The sequence below is a fragment of the Hyperoodon ampullatus genome (genome assembly GCF_949752795.1).
Source record: "Hyperoodon ampullatus genome assembly, chromosome: 3".
Lineage (NCBI taxonomy): Eukaryota > Metazoa > Chordata > Mammalia > Artiodactyla > Ziphiidae > Hyperoodon > Hyperoodon ampullatus.
Genome location: NC_136916.1, coordinates 80,700,493 through 80,714,327, shown reverse-complemented (window position 1 = coordinate 80,714,327; position 13,835 = coordinate 80,700,493).

Genomic DNA, 13,835 nt, shown 5'->3' with positions numbered 1-13,835 from the left:
TTCTGAGAAGCTGGGGGCTAACAGGAACCTCAAAATTCACCAAATTCATTCATTAAGCAGACAGGTGTAAAATGTTAATAATAAAAGACTACTGTACCTTCTCCACTTGACTAAGTGGTCACTGAAAAGCCAGGATTATTAGATGTCTAATTAACTGGACAGATCAGAGGAAGATCTCATCCATAACAGTCAAAAGTTCTTCTGCTGGTTTTAGACAACTTCTAATATCCCTTCCTATTTAGGGCACTATATGGAAAGGGAAGCAATCCTATTACATAATTTCTCAGAAAAAGAAGCCATGTTTTCCTTAAGTGGGAAAAGGGTCTACCAAAGAGAAAAACAAAACAAGATGGAATCTCCCTGGATATAAAAGTTTACTTAACAAAAATACAAATACTGTATGATATCACTTATGTGTTACTGAAAATAGGCATATTCATAGGGACTGAAAGTAGAATAGTGTTTACCGTGGGTTGGGGAGGGAAGAATGGGGAATTATCATTTAATAGGTACAGGGTTTCAATTTGAGATGAAGAAAAAGTTCTGGAGATAAATAGTGGTGATGGTTGCACAACATTGTGAATGTACTTAATGCCACTGAATTGTACATTTAAAATAGTTAAAATGGTGCATTTTATGTTATGTATATTTTATCACAATAAAAAAAACTTAAAAAAATAAGTAGCAAGAATAGCAGTTTTTGATGAGACAGTAATGAGATGTCACAAATAAATTACTTAATTATACAGGAAACAAATAAATTAATGCTACAAAAAAAAATTTAGGTAAACCCTTAATTACTATTCCACAATCCATACTTTAAGAACTTAATATATAAAATATATAGTAAGTATAATTATTATACAAAAAATAATGACATTGTAAAAAACAAATGGAGAAGGTGTTAGCCTGTTCAAAGTTATGATTATTCCCTGCGTACAAGCCTACAATCTGGAAACAGATCAGGCCTGAACTACGTCAGCTGAGTTTCACTTTGTAAAGGATATGGATTGAGAATGGGGATTACATCCTATTTCTGGGTCCTGGAGAGGCAAAGCAGTGGTCAGGGTCACTCTGCTAGCACAGACGTGCTCCAAGGCCAGAACCTAGAAGCGGGATAGATCTCGGTATCTGTTAGCTGCGTGGGGTTTGTGAAGGTCACCATCCCATCAATGTAGGAGTTTACAGCTCAAGCTGGATTTGCTAATCCCTACTCAAAGAGCAGGCTTGAAGGTAAACGATTGCTAATTATTATCCCATTTTGTGTACGAGCTGTTTAAAAGTGTTTTTTTCCTCCGTGATCTCATCTGACCATCTCACTTAACTGTCCTGCAAAGAAAATGGGGCAGATATAATCATCCTTGTTTTAGGACTGAGGAAGTCGTGAGGGTGAGGTCCAGGAAGTCCAAGTCTTGAAGCTTTTAATGGCAGAGTTGAGGTCAGAACCAAAGCCTTTTGGTTACCAGGGTCCCTTTTCTCCAATTCTACCCTAATGGCAGGACTGGGATTAAGGTGAAGGCACTTGCCTCAGGCACAGAATTTAAGAAGCACCAAATCAAGACAAATACTATTTTAATGTAATATTTTAAAAAGTGAAAATTAATGCTAAAATATCCTTGATGAACAAAATATCAAACATTTATTTATTTTTAAAATTAAATTTTATTGGAGTATAGTTGCTTTACAATGTTGTGTTAGTTTCTGCTGTACGGCACAGTGAATCAGCTATATGTATACATATATCCCTTCTTTTTTGGATTTCCTTCCCATTTAGGTCACCACAGAGCACTGAGTAGAGTTCCCTGTGCTATACAGTAGGTCCTTATTAGTTATCTGTTTTATGCATAGTAGTGTATGTATGTCAATCCCAATCTCCCAATCCATCCCACCACCACCTCTCCCCACTTGGTATCCATACATTTGTTCTCCACATCTGTGTCAATATCAAACATTTAAATCAAGACTGGGTGTTTGCTTGTTCTCTGACCCTGCATTATTGTGTAATGGGAATAGCTGTTTCCCATCAGCCTGAGGCTTCCAGGTCCCCTAGGCCAGCTCATCCACCTCTCGTGGGTTTATGAGGGTTGACGATGGTGTGCAAACAGATGGGGCAATGTGGGGCTTTCTACAGAGTCATGATTTTTGATTGTAGAGGAGTATCAGAACGTGACTGGCATCAGAGAGCCAGGGAACAGCCAAGTCCAGGTTGGATCTCACAACTGAGGATGCCAAGGTCCCTGTGCTTTGCTTGCTGCTGTACCGCCTCTGTCCACTCTCTCTCTCCCCAGTGCCTATACCTACTAAAGAGAAAACATGTCAAGGAATCTCTACTGCACCCTGAAAATGATAAGAGCCCAGGTAAAGTCCCAAGGAGTTCTCAGGATGGTGATACTTCTGGTTGTCTGGTCAGGGGCTATTGCATAACATGCCCATGCCTCAGGGAGTCTATCAGAGTGCCAGGGGCAAGATCTATTTTTGACCACCGACATATATGGTGTGTCCTACATTTAAGGAGCTCTAATAAGTGGAAAATTCTATTTACATAACAAGTACATTAAATTGTGATGATTTACTTTGGCTAAATCATGCAGAAGCCCATTCAGTATCAAGGTCTCCTAATCTATTCAATGGAATTTGATTTACAGTTGGTGGGTATTTTAATAGAGCAAATCTTCCATCAGCTGTTATTTGAGCATCTACAACTGTGCAGTGGTAAACACAGTCTAAGTCAAGGTCTCTGCCCCTAGTCAAGCCACGTGGAGGCTACTCAGGGAGATATGATCCATATACCCAAGTAGACAAATATTAACTTACGATAAGAGCCCACTGAGTACTGAATAACATAGCCCTTAACTCATAGAAATTCCAGGGAGGGAAAGTAGTCACTTTGGAAGACAGAAAACAGAATAGTTTGCATGAACTGGTTCTGTCCAACGAGCACAGCCCACTGTACTCACTGGAGATGTGGGCTGCACACATTGGAGGACTGTGCAAAGGTATGGGGCAGTCAGATGCAAGACAGGATCACAGGAGCATGACACCATCCGTCTGGCTGAGTAGCTGCTTTATGAAGCTGGCGAAGCACCAATCTGACGCTTGAAAGTGGCTAGGGGAAGATGACTGAGAAAGAAATGGCTAAATCTCTCAGAAGAAAGCAGGGACAGTGCCATGTCAGGAAGGTCCAGGTCTGAAGAGTTCCAAAAGGTGAGGGGTCAGTGTGTGATGCAGGAGGAAAGTCAAGGAGAGAAACACTTGAGATTGACAGCCATCTCTGTAGAGGAGGGAGTGTCGTGATGGCATGACTTCACAGGGGCTCTACCCATCGGTTTGTCTGATACTGAACTTGCCCTTGACCCTGAAGTCTTTGAGCCAACAGATAAAACATAATCACACTCTAATTCATCTCAGTAGTGTGATCCTTATAATAAAATCTGAAGTATCTTTGGATACTTGACCACCGACATAATATTCCATTTTAATACGGGGGAAACTAGTTACATTAATTGCTTTCAGAGAGAAGTGCTGGGTGGAATGGGAACAGAGGTGGGAGACATTTCACTGTATACCTTTTGTACACTTTGAATTTTGAACCAGGTGTTAACTATTTAAAACCTTTTTAAAAATCAAAACATAAAATCCACATGTGTTGAAAAAAATGAATGAAATAGGAAAAAATGTTTCAGGAGTACAATCTTCGCAGGATCCTCCATCAAAAAACAAATAAGCAAACAAACACAGTTTTGAAATTTTTAAAGAAACAGCCTTATTGAGGTATAATTAACATACGATAAGCTGCATATATTTAAAGTGTACAATTCGATACGTTTTGGTTTTTTTGTGTTTTTTTTGTTTTTTTTTTTGCGGTACGTGGGCCTCTCACTGTTGTGGCCTCTCCCGTTGTGGAGCACAGGCTCTGGACGCGCAGGCTCAGTGGCCATGGCTCACGGGCCCAGCCGCTCCGCGGCATGTGGGATCTTCCCGGACCGGGGCACAAACCCGCGTCCCCTGCATCGGCAGGCGGACTCTCAACCACTGCACCACCAGGGAAGCCCTCGATACGTTTTCATGTGCATTTACATCTGCGAAGCTATCAGCTTAGAAAAGATAACGAATATATTCATTACCCATCTCCAGGCAACCAAAGCACTGATCTGCTTTCTATTAGTTTGCATTTTCTAGAATTTTATATAAATGGACTCATATAGTATGTACTCTTTTCTTTTTTTGGCTTCTTTTACTCAAGCAGAAAAATTATTGAGATCAACACTGTTGCCTGTATCACTTCATTAAAAACTGTTGAGTAGTATTCCTTTTTCTTTTTTTGGCCGCACTACGCGGCTTGTGGGATCTTTGTTCCCTGACCACGGATTGAACCCGGGCCCTTGGTAGTGAGAGTGCGGACTCCTAACCACTGGACCGCCAGGGAATTCCCATGTAATATTCCATTTTATAGACATGCCACCAGGGTAAATATGCTAAGTACGTTTAACTGTAAAGAAACTGCTAAACTTTTCCAAAGTGGTTGTACCATCTGGCATTTTTCACCAGCAAGGTATGACAGTTTCAGTTGCTCTATCTATATCTTCACCACCTGGCAGAGTGTTTTTATTTTTATTTTTCTTCTTCCAGTTTAATTGAGATATAACTGACATATAGTATTGTATACGTTTAAGATATATAGCATAATGATTTGACTTTCGTCCATCATAAGTGATTCGCACAATAAGTTTAGTGAATATCCATCATCTAATATAGGTACAAAATTAAAGAAATAGAAAAAAATTTTTTTTTCTTGTGATGAGAACTCTTAGGATTTACTCTTTTAACAGCCTTCATATATAACATACAGCAGTGTTCATTATATTTACCATGTTGTACATTACACCCAGCTGGCACAATCTTTTATTTTAATTAATTAATTAATTAATTAATTAATATTTTTATTTTTCCTGCATTGGGTCTTCGTTGCTGCACACGGGCTTTCTCTAGTTGCGGCAAGCGGGGGCTACTCTTCGCTGTGGTGCGCAGGCTTCTCATTGTGGAGGCTTCTCTTGTTGCAGAGCAGGGGCTCTAGGCATGTGGGCTTCAGTAGTTGTGGCTCACGGGCTCTAGAGCGCAGGCTCAGTAGTTATGGTGTACGGGCTTAGATGCTCCCCAGCATGTGGGATCTTCCTGGACTAGGGCTCGAACCCATGTTCCCTGCACTGGCAGGTGGATTCTTAACCACTGCGCCACCAAGGAAGTCCCCAGTCTTTTTTATTTTTTTATTTTTTTCTGGTACGCGGGCCTCTCACTGCTGTGGCCTCTCCTGTTGCGAGCACAGGCTCCGGACGCACAGGCTCACCGGCCATGGCTCACTGGCCCAGCCGCTCTGCGGCATGTGGGATCTTCCCGGACTGGGGCACGAACCCGTGTCCCCTGCATTGTCAGGCGGACTCTCAACCACTGCACCACCAGGGAAGCCCTCCCGGTCTTTTATTTATTTATATATTTTAAAACATCTTTATTGGAGTATAATTGCCTTACAATGTTGTGATAGTTTCTGCTGTATAACAAGTGAATCAACTATATGTATACATATATCTCCATATCCCCTCCCTCTTGTGTCTCCCTCCCACCCTCCCTATCCCATCCCTCAAGGTGGTCACAAAGCACCGAGCTGATCTCCCTGCGGCACAGTCTCTTAAGCTTTCAAGTTCCTATTATGCACGTAGTGGCGTCTCACTGTGGTTTCAATTTGGATTTCCCCAGGGACTAATGATACTGAGCATCTTTTTTTTTTTTTTTTTTGGCCGAGCCACATGGCTTGCAGGATCTTAGCTCCCCAACCAGGGGTGAAACCCGGGTCCCCAGCAGTGAAAGCGCCCAGTCCTAACCACTAGACCACCAGGGAATTCCCCTGAGCATTTTTTCATGTGCTTATTTACCATCTGTATATCTTCCTTGGTGAACTCTTTATATATTTTGCCCATTTAAAAACTTGCATTGTTTATTATTATTATTGAATGTTGAGAGTTCTTTATATATTCTGGAAATAATTCCTATCTCAAATAAGTGATTTGCAAATATTTTGTCCCAACCTGTGGCTTTTCATTTTCTTAACAGTTTCAAAGATGAGATGTTTCTAATTGTTATGAAGTCAGGTTATGAATTGTTTCTTTTATGGCTCATGCTCTCCTTCCCCAGGTACTCTGCCCTGGTAACTCCAGCCACCTTGCTCTCCCTGGACTCCCAGCCCATCTCCTCAGTTCAGGGAGATAGTGGGGCTCTGCCTGGGTTACCCCTTCCAGTACTAAGGCTTGGAGACATAGTTGTAATCCATGCAGTAAGCTGGGGCAATAGCAGTGCTCATCTCATTTGCTTCCTGCACTCAAGAATCACAGTCCTTTGTTACCTGATGCCTGATGTCTTAAAAACCCTTGCATTGTCTTGCATTTTGTCTCTTTTTTAAAGCTGTTTCAGGTGGGTATGTAAATCTGGTTCCTGATACTCTATCTTGGTTGGGAAGCACAAATTCCCTTACACTCCCTTTTGAAGTTTGATAAAACCAGACTTTCTGAGTAAAAGGGAAAGAGCATTACCAGAAAAGTCTGGCTTCAAGATGGAAATCTGAGTTCAGTTGCTAAGGTCAAAGGAGAGAAAAGACACTCTTACCCTGAAGTGCTTGCATGGACAGCAGGGGGTCCACGAACCTCCAAAATTACATGAAAAACTGTGTATGTGGGATGTCCTCATTTCTGAGAGTGCCTAAAGATTTCATTAGAACTCAAAGGCATGGATAATTTTTTAAATGACTATTCATCAGTACTCGGAGAAAGTCAAATTTTAAACTACACAGAGATTGAAGTTAACATTTTCACACGCTGCCATGGACCCAGGAAAGATGTTAGTGAAACTATCAGATAAAAGTTACTATATGGGAATGTAAATTGGTAAAGCCACTATGGAAAACAATATGGAGGTTCCTTAAAAACCTAAAAATAGAGTTACCATATGATCCAGCAATTCTGCTCCTGGGCATATATCTGGAGAAAACCACAATTTGAAAAGATATATGTACCCCAATGTTCGTTGCAGCACTATATACAATAGCCAGGACATGGAAGCAAGCTAAATGTCCATCAATGGAGGAATGGATAAAGAAGCTGTGGTACATATATACAATGGAATATTACTCAGCCATTAAAAAGAACAAAATAATGCCATTTGCAGCAATACGGATGGACCTAGAGATTGTCATACTGAGTGAAGTAAGTCAGACAAAGACAAATATCTTTCTTTCATATCAAATATGATATTGCTTATATGTGGAATCTAAAAAAAATGATATAAATGAACCTATTTACAAAACAGAAATAGAGTCACAGGTGTAAAAACAAGCTTATTGTTACCAAGGGGGAAAGGTGGGAGGAGGGATAAATTGGGAGATTGGGATTGACATATACACACTACTATATATAAAATAGATAACTAATAAGAACTTACTGTATAGCACAAGGAACTCTACTTAATACTCTGTAATGACCTATGTGGGAATAGAATCTAAAAAGGAGTGGATATATGTATACGTATAGCTGATTCACTTTGCTGTACACCTGAAACCAACACAACATTGTAAATCAACTATACTCCAGTAAAAATTTTTTTAAAAAGTAAAAAACAGAACTTGTTATAAATGTGGACAGCTAACCTTGGACAGGTTAGCTGGTATTCAGAGTAATAAAAATACATGAACTCTCCCCTACTGAAAACTCCCCCTGCCAAAAATAAAACATGACCCAGATTCTTACAGTGGGTATCTGTTCCCGATCATTTTGGCCACACAAACCTGGGGAGAAAGGCAGTGTTTGCACAGTATTTTTTTATAATGACATCTCTTGGTTTGCTGGTTCAGAATCCATTCCTCCTCCTTTTGGTAGTAGCAACTCGATTTTATTTCCCCCTCACAAGTTTGTGGTGCCCATCTCAGAACTCCAGAGCAATGACAGACCTGGCCGGCCAGCCACTGCTTCAGAGATGGGCATGTGACACAGGCTGAGCCAATCATCAAACATGCTAAGAGCTTTTTGTACAGAGGTCAATGGAAGGTTTAGGAGCAAGGCTTGATTTCCTGGTGGTCATCTTGCCACCACGTGGGAATGGTCTTCCTGAAAGAAGCCGACAGAGTAGAGGGCAGAGCTGAGAGGTGGGGAGAGTCCTGATGACTTACCTGTACCCATTCATGATTGCTCCCTCTCCCTGCCAGAGGTTACCCATTCTCCTGAGTTTTGACTTCATTTGAGTTAATCATTCTCTTTCTTTTTAAAATATAGTTTTGAAAAAACCCACCTAGATAGGTCTCCCCGAACAGTTATCATTTAATTTTGAAAATCTGAGTTGCAAGCACACACCTAGCTATCATGAGATATTGCCAGAGTTAGATGAAGGCTCCCAGGAGAAGACAAAGAAAACGGTCTGCAGGTTGTAGTCTGACTGCGGCTTCCCTGGGAATTTACCAGAACCTCTCCTAGGCAATGTCATGAGTGAACCCTGGAGAAGACATGGTGGCAGCATAGTTGGAGGATTGGTAGGACAAGCGTAGGAGGCAGATGTGAGACGTGTGGCAGTTATGTGGTCGGGGAGTACGCTGCTCTCTTTTTATCTGCTTCTCACCTCAGCCTAGGAGTAGATCAAAGCAGACCATGTCTGTGGGGGAAGAAATGAGTCTTCAGCTGGTCTAGGTGGCAAGCCTTAAAGAGGAGAGAGGAACTTTATCAATACATGGTCCAAGATAGGTCATGTACAGATTAGAATCTGGGTCAGGTTCACCTGGTTATGAACAATGGCAGACAGCATACGGATGAAGCCATCGTCATGTCTGTCTCTTGGATTACATTGCTCCAGTTCTGACTGGTGGCCGTCTGGAGCACAGTAGACAGCCTGGAATCTCCCTGTACCATCCACCCAAGGATTTTGTTTGCCTGCCTTTTGCAATAAATCTCCTCTGTCCTCTATCTTATGACTTCCTCTTTCTTGGTTTGCTCCCTTGTGGAATCCATTTTCCAATAGCTCCTTGAGAAAACATGCATGGGAGGTAAAATTTTTTGAAATTTTGCATGAAAATTGTCTTCCTCCTATCCTCCTATTTACTAGATGATTTGGCTAAGTATAGAATTTTAAGTTGAAATTCATTTTCCCTCAGCATTTTAAAGATGTTGCTTCACTATCTTCTTGATTCCAGTGATGTTACTGAGAAGCCTGAAGCTGTTGATTCCTGGTCCTTTGTATGTGGCTTTTTTCCCCCTTGAAGCTTGCAGAATCTTTTCTTTGCCTCCTATGTTCTGGAATTTCACAATGATGGGCCTCAGTGTGTGTAATTCATCTGTTGGTCTTGTTTGTTGGTCAGCCTTTCCATCTGGAAATTGTGCCCTTGAAGTCTGGGAAATCTTGAATTATTTAGTCGATAATTCTTTCCAATTCATTATCTTTGTTTTCTTTTTCTGGAGTTTCTATTATTCAAATGTTGAACCTACATGACTTGTCCTCTAATTTTCTCTACTAGTGTCCATCCCTGTCCTTTATGCTTTGTTTTCTGCGAGTTTTCTCCAATTTTATTATTCTTTCTATTGAGTTTTCCATTTCTGTCATAATGTTTTTGATTTCCAAGAGTTCTTTTTGGTTCTTTGAATTATTTCTTTCCTTGTTTCATGGATGCAATGTCATCTCTTTTCTTTTTGAAATACTAATGATGATTAAGAAATTTTATTTTTTGATGTCTTTTCCCTTCACGGTCTGTTTTTCCTTCAGGTTATTATTATTTTTTTCTTTGTTGGTTTTGGTCTTTATCTTTCATGTGAGAAGTTTTCTTTAGTTGTTTGCCATTAACCATTTATTCCTGATTAAAAGCACAGATTAAAAGGTTGTTTGGAAGCTCTGAGTGTGTTATTGGGCCTTGTTGTATCTTAGCCAAGGTTTCTCCCAAAGCAGAGCCCAAGAATTACACAGAGGAAGCTCATTTAGGAAGTGATCCAAAGAAGCAGAAATGAGGGATAGTGGGAGGGAAAAAAGCAGAGAGAAAGACAGTATAAGTGTTAGATATGTCACCCAGCTGGCCATTGCTGCAGTGACTGGTGCTGCATTCCATGGGATATCCTGAGTCTTGTGGGATGTGTCTCAGAACTGTCCACTCAGGGGATGAAAGAGGGAAGCCTTTGTCCTCAAAGGTAGCCCCACAGATGTTATCGTCCCTGACTTTCTGGGTTCACAGGACTGAATGCTGATACTGAGTGGTTCTGCAGACCCACATAGACGTTAAAGCTGCTTTGGGACAGAAAGCAAGATTCAGGGAGGAGATAGGTGTAGATATAGATATGATAAGGAATTGGCTCATGGGATTATGCTGAGAAGTCCCATGATCTGCCATCTGCAAACTGGAGACCAGAAGAGCCAATTGTGTAGTTCTAGTCCAAGTCCAAAGGCCTAAGAACCAGGAGAGCCAATGGTGTATGTTTCAGTCTGAGTGTAGGAGAAGACCACTGACCCAGCTCAAAAACTATAAGGTGGAGAGACTGAATTCTCTCTTCTTCTGCCTTTTTTGTTCTATTCAGGCTCTCAACAGATTGGATGAAGCCCAATATCTGCTCTACTCAGTCTACCAATTCAAATGCTAATCTCATCCAGAAATAGCCTCACAGTCACACCTAGAAATAATAGTTAATATCTGAGCATCTTGTGGCCAGTCAAATTGACACATGAAACTAACCATCACACTTGCTCTGGGAAGCTGTACGGAACTTGATGGAACAGTGGCTGCAACTCTGGGTAGAGTAAGAGGTGAGGCCAAGAGGATTAGGAGCAGTGCACAAAAGGTGTCTGATACATTGATCCTGAGCGTCACTGAAGGGTGACCTGGTTGGACCATTGTTAGGAGTTAGGAGGTCCCCCCGTGTCAGATCCTGTGGGCCTTCTTCATAGACTGAGTAGATTCCTCAAAAAGAGTCTTCCAGGCTTCCCTGGTGGCACAGTGGTTGAGAGTCCGCCTGCCGATGCAGGGGACGCGGGTTCGTGCCCCGGTCCGGAAAGATCCCACATGCCGCAGAGCGGCTGGGCCCATGAGCCATGGCCGCTGAGCCTGCGCGTCCAGAGCCTGTGCTCCGTAACGGGAGAGGCCACAACAGTGAGAGGCCCGCGTACCGCAAAAAAAAAAAAAAAAAAAAGAGTCTTCCAATCTCCGACTGAAAGGTGAATGTCACACTGCCAGCATCCTAAGAGCCAAATGGGGCAAGACAATTGGAGTCGCCGAATTTGCTGTGCATCTGGCCTCTGGATCCCCCGATCTCCAGTGTGGTACCTATGCCCTCCTTGTGCCTGGCATCCTTCAGACCAGAGACTCTTCTTGTAGGATAAATCTCCAATCTTCTGCTGGGATCAGGGATGGGATGTGGGATCTAACGTCTTCTCAAACTGCTTTCACTCAGCTCTCCTTATTTTAGCCTTCCCCTCCACCCTCAGTCCCAGTGGTCCCCAGTTCTGGTTTCTGAGCCTTCTGAGTGTAAGTCGGGTTGGATCTCAGCTTTCTCAGGCCTGCTAAATTTTTTTTTTTCCTGAGTTGTACACTTTTTAAAAATTTTATTTTTAACATCTTTATTGGAGTATAATTGCTTTACAATGTTGTGTTAGTTTCTGCTGTATAACAAAGTGAATCAGCTATACATATACATATATCCCCATATCTCTTCTCTCTTGCATCTCCCTCCCACCCTCCCTGTCCCACCCCTCTAGGGTGGTCACAAAGCACCGAGCTGATCTCCCTGTGCTATGCAGCTTCTTCCCACTAGCTATTTTACATTTGGTAGTGTATATATGTCAGTGCTACTCTCTCACTTCGTCCCAGCTTGCCCTTCCCCCTGCCTATGTCCTCAAGTCCATTTTCTATGTCTGTGTCTTTATTCCTGTCCTGCCCCTAGGTTCATCAGAACCTTTTTTTTTTTTTTTTAGATTCCATATACATGTGTTAGCATAAGGTATTTGTTTTTCTCTTTCTGACTTACTTCACTCTGTATGACGGACTCTAAGCCCATCCACCTCACTATAAATAACTCAATTTCGTTTCTTTTTATGGCGGTGTAATATTCCATTGTATATATGTGCCATATCTTCTTTATCCATTCCTCTGTCGATGGACACTTAGGTTGCTTCCATGTCCTGGCTATTGTAAATAGTGCTGCAATGAACATTGTGGTATATGTCTCTTCTTGAATTATGGTTTTCTCAGGGTATATGCCCAGTAGTGGGATTGCTGGGTCATATGGTAGTTCTATTTGTAGTTTTTTAAGGAACCTCCATACTGTTCTCCATAGTGGCTGTATCAATTTACATTCCCACCAACAGTGCAAGAGGGTTCCCTTTTCTCCACACCCTCTCCAGCATTTACTGTTTGTAGATTTTTTGATGATGGCCATTCTGACTGGTGTGAGGTGATACCTCATTGTAGTTTTGATTTGCATTTCTCTAATGATTAGTGATGTTGAGTATCCTTTCATGTGTTTGTTGGCAATCTGTGTATCTTCTTTGGAGAAATGTCTATTTAGGTCTTCTGCCCATTTTTGGATTGGGTTGTTTGTTTTTTTGTTATTGAGCTGCATGAGCTGCTTGTAAATTTTGGAGATTAATCCTTTGTCAGTTGCTTCATTTGTAAATATTTTCTCCCATTCTGAGGGCTGCCTTTGCATCTTGTTTATGGTTTCTTTTTCTGTGCAAAAGCTTTGAAGTTTCATTAGGTCCCATTTGTTTATTTTTGTTTTTATTTCCATTTCTCTAGGAGGTGGGTCCAAAAGGATCTTGCTGTGATTTATGTCATAGAGTGTTCTGCCTTTGTTTTCCTCTAAGGGTTTTATATTGTCTAGGCCTGCTAAATTTTAAGTTACCATTCATTCATCTATTTTCCAGCTTCTGAAACTGTGTTGCTCTTTTCTTTTGCTTTCCTTTCCTAATGAGTTTATGAAAAGAAAGAAAGGAAGGAAGGAAGAAAGGAAGGAAGGAAGGGAGAAAGAAAGGGAAAAGAAATCTCTTTAGTGAAGTTTTGGGATGGAGCAAAATTAGTTGCATGCATACCATCTGCCACCTTTACCCTAGAACTGGCGTGCACATATACACATAGCTGCCTCCTTTGTGTCCTTCCTGCTTTAACTGAAATGTCACCTCCTCAGAGAGGCCTTCCCTGACCACTCAACCTGAAATTAGGCCTCCATCATCATAGCACTTATCACTACCTGGTATTTTCTTATGTATGGTCTTCTGCCCCATTAGAATAGAAGCTCCACAAGAACAGACACCTCAGTCCATGTAGCATCCCCAGCTTCTAAAATAGTACCTGGAACATGGAAGAAACTCAATAACTCTGTGTGGAAATATTTTGAGTATCCAATGAGTTTCAACCCTGTGTGTGATGTACCCTGGGAAAAAGAAAGAAAGACTGCCCTGTGTGAAGAAGGAGCAGGGTGTATCCAGAAATAAGAGAGAGGCTGCATGTAAGTCATGTGAGCATGAGCAGCAAGAGAAAAGGCAAAGAGCAGGAGCAGAGCTGCTGGAATCTGAAAAGGCCTGTATTTGAAAACTGTGTCTCTGACTTGAGTCAAGGTCATCCTGGGTTTCGGCAGAGCCTCCACGATGAGTTGGGCTGAACCTCTCAGTGAGACACCCTAGGCAAAGGTGGACACGTAGGACAGGAAACAGGGAGGAAAGCATATCCTGCTCGCTCTTCTTTAATTACTGCAGGAGGAGAGGAGGACAGAAATGGGAAACAGACCTGGGGAGCTGCAGGGAAGCAGGGAGCACGGCAGGAAGCTCTGTTCTGC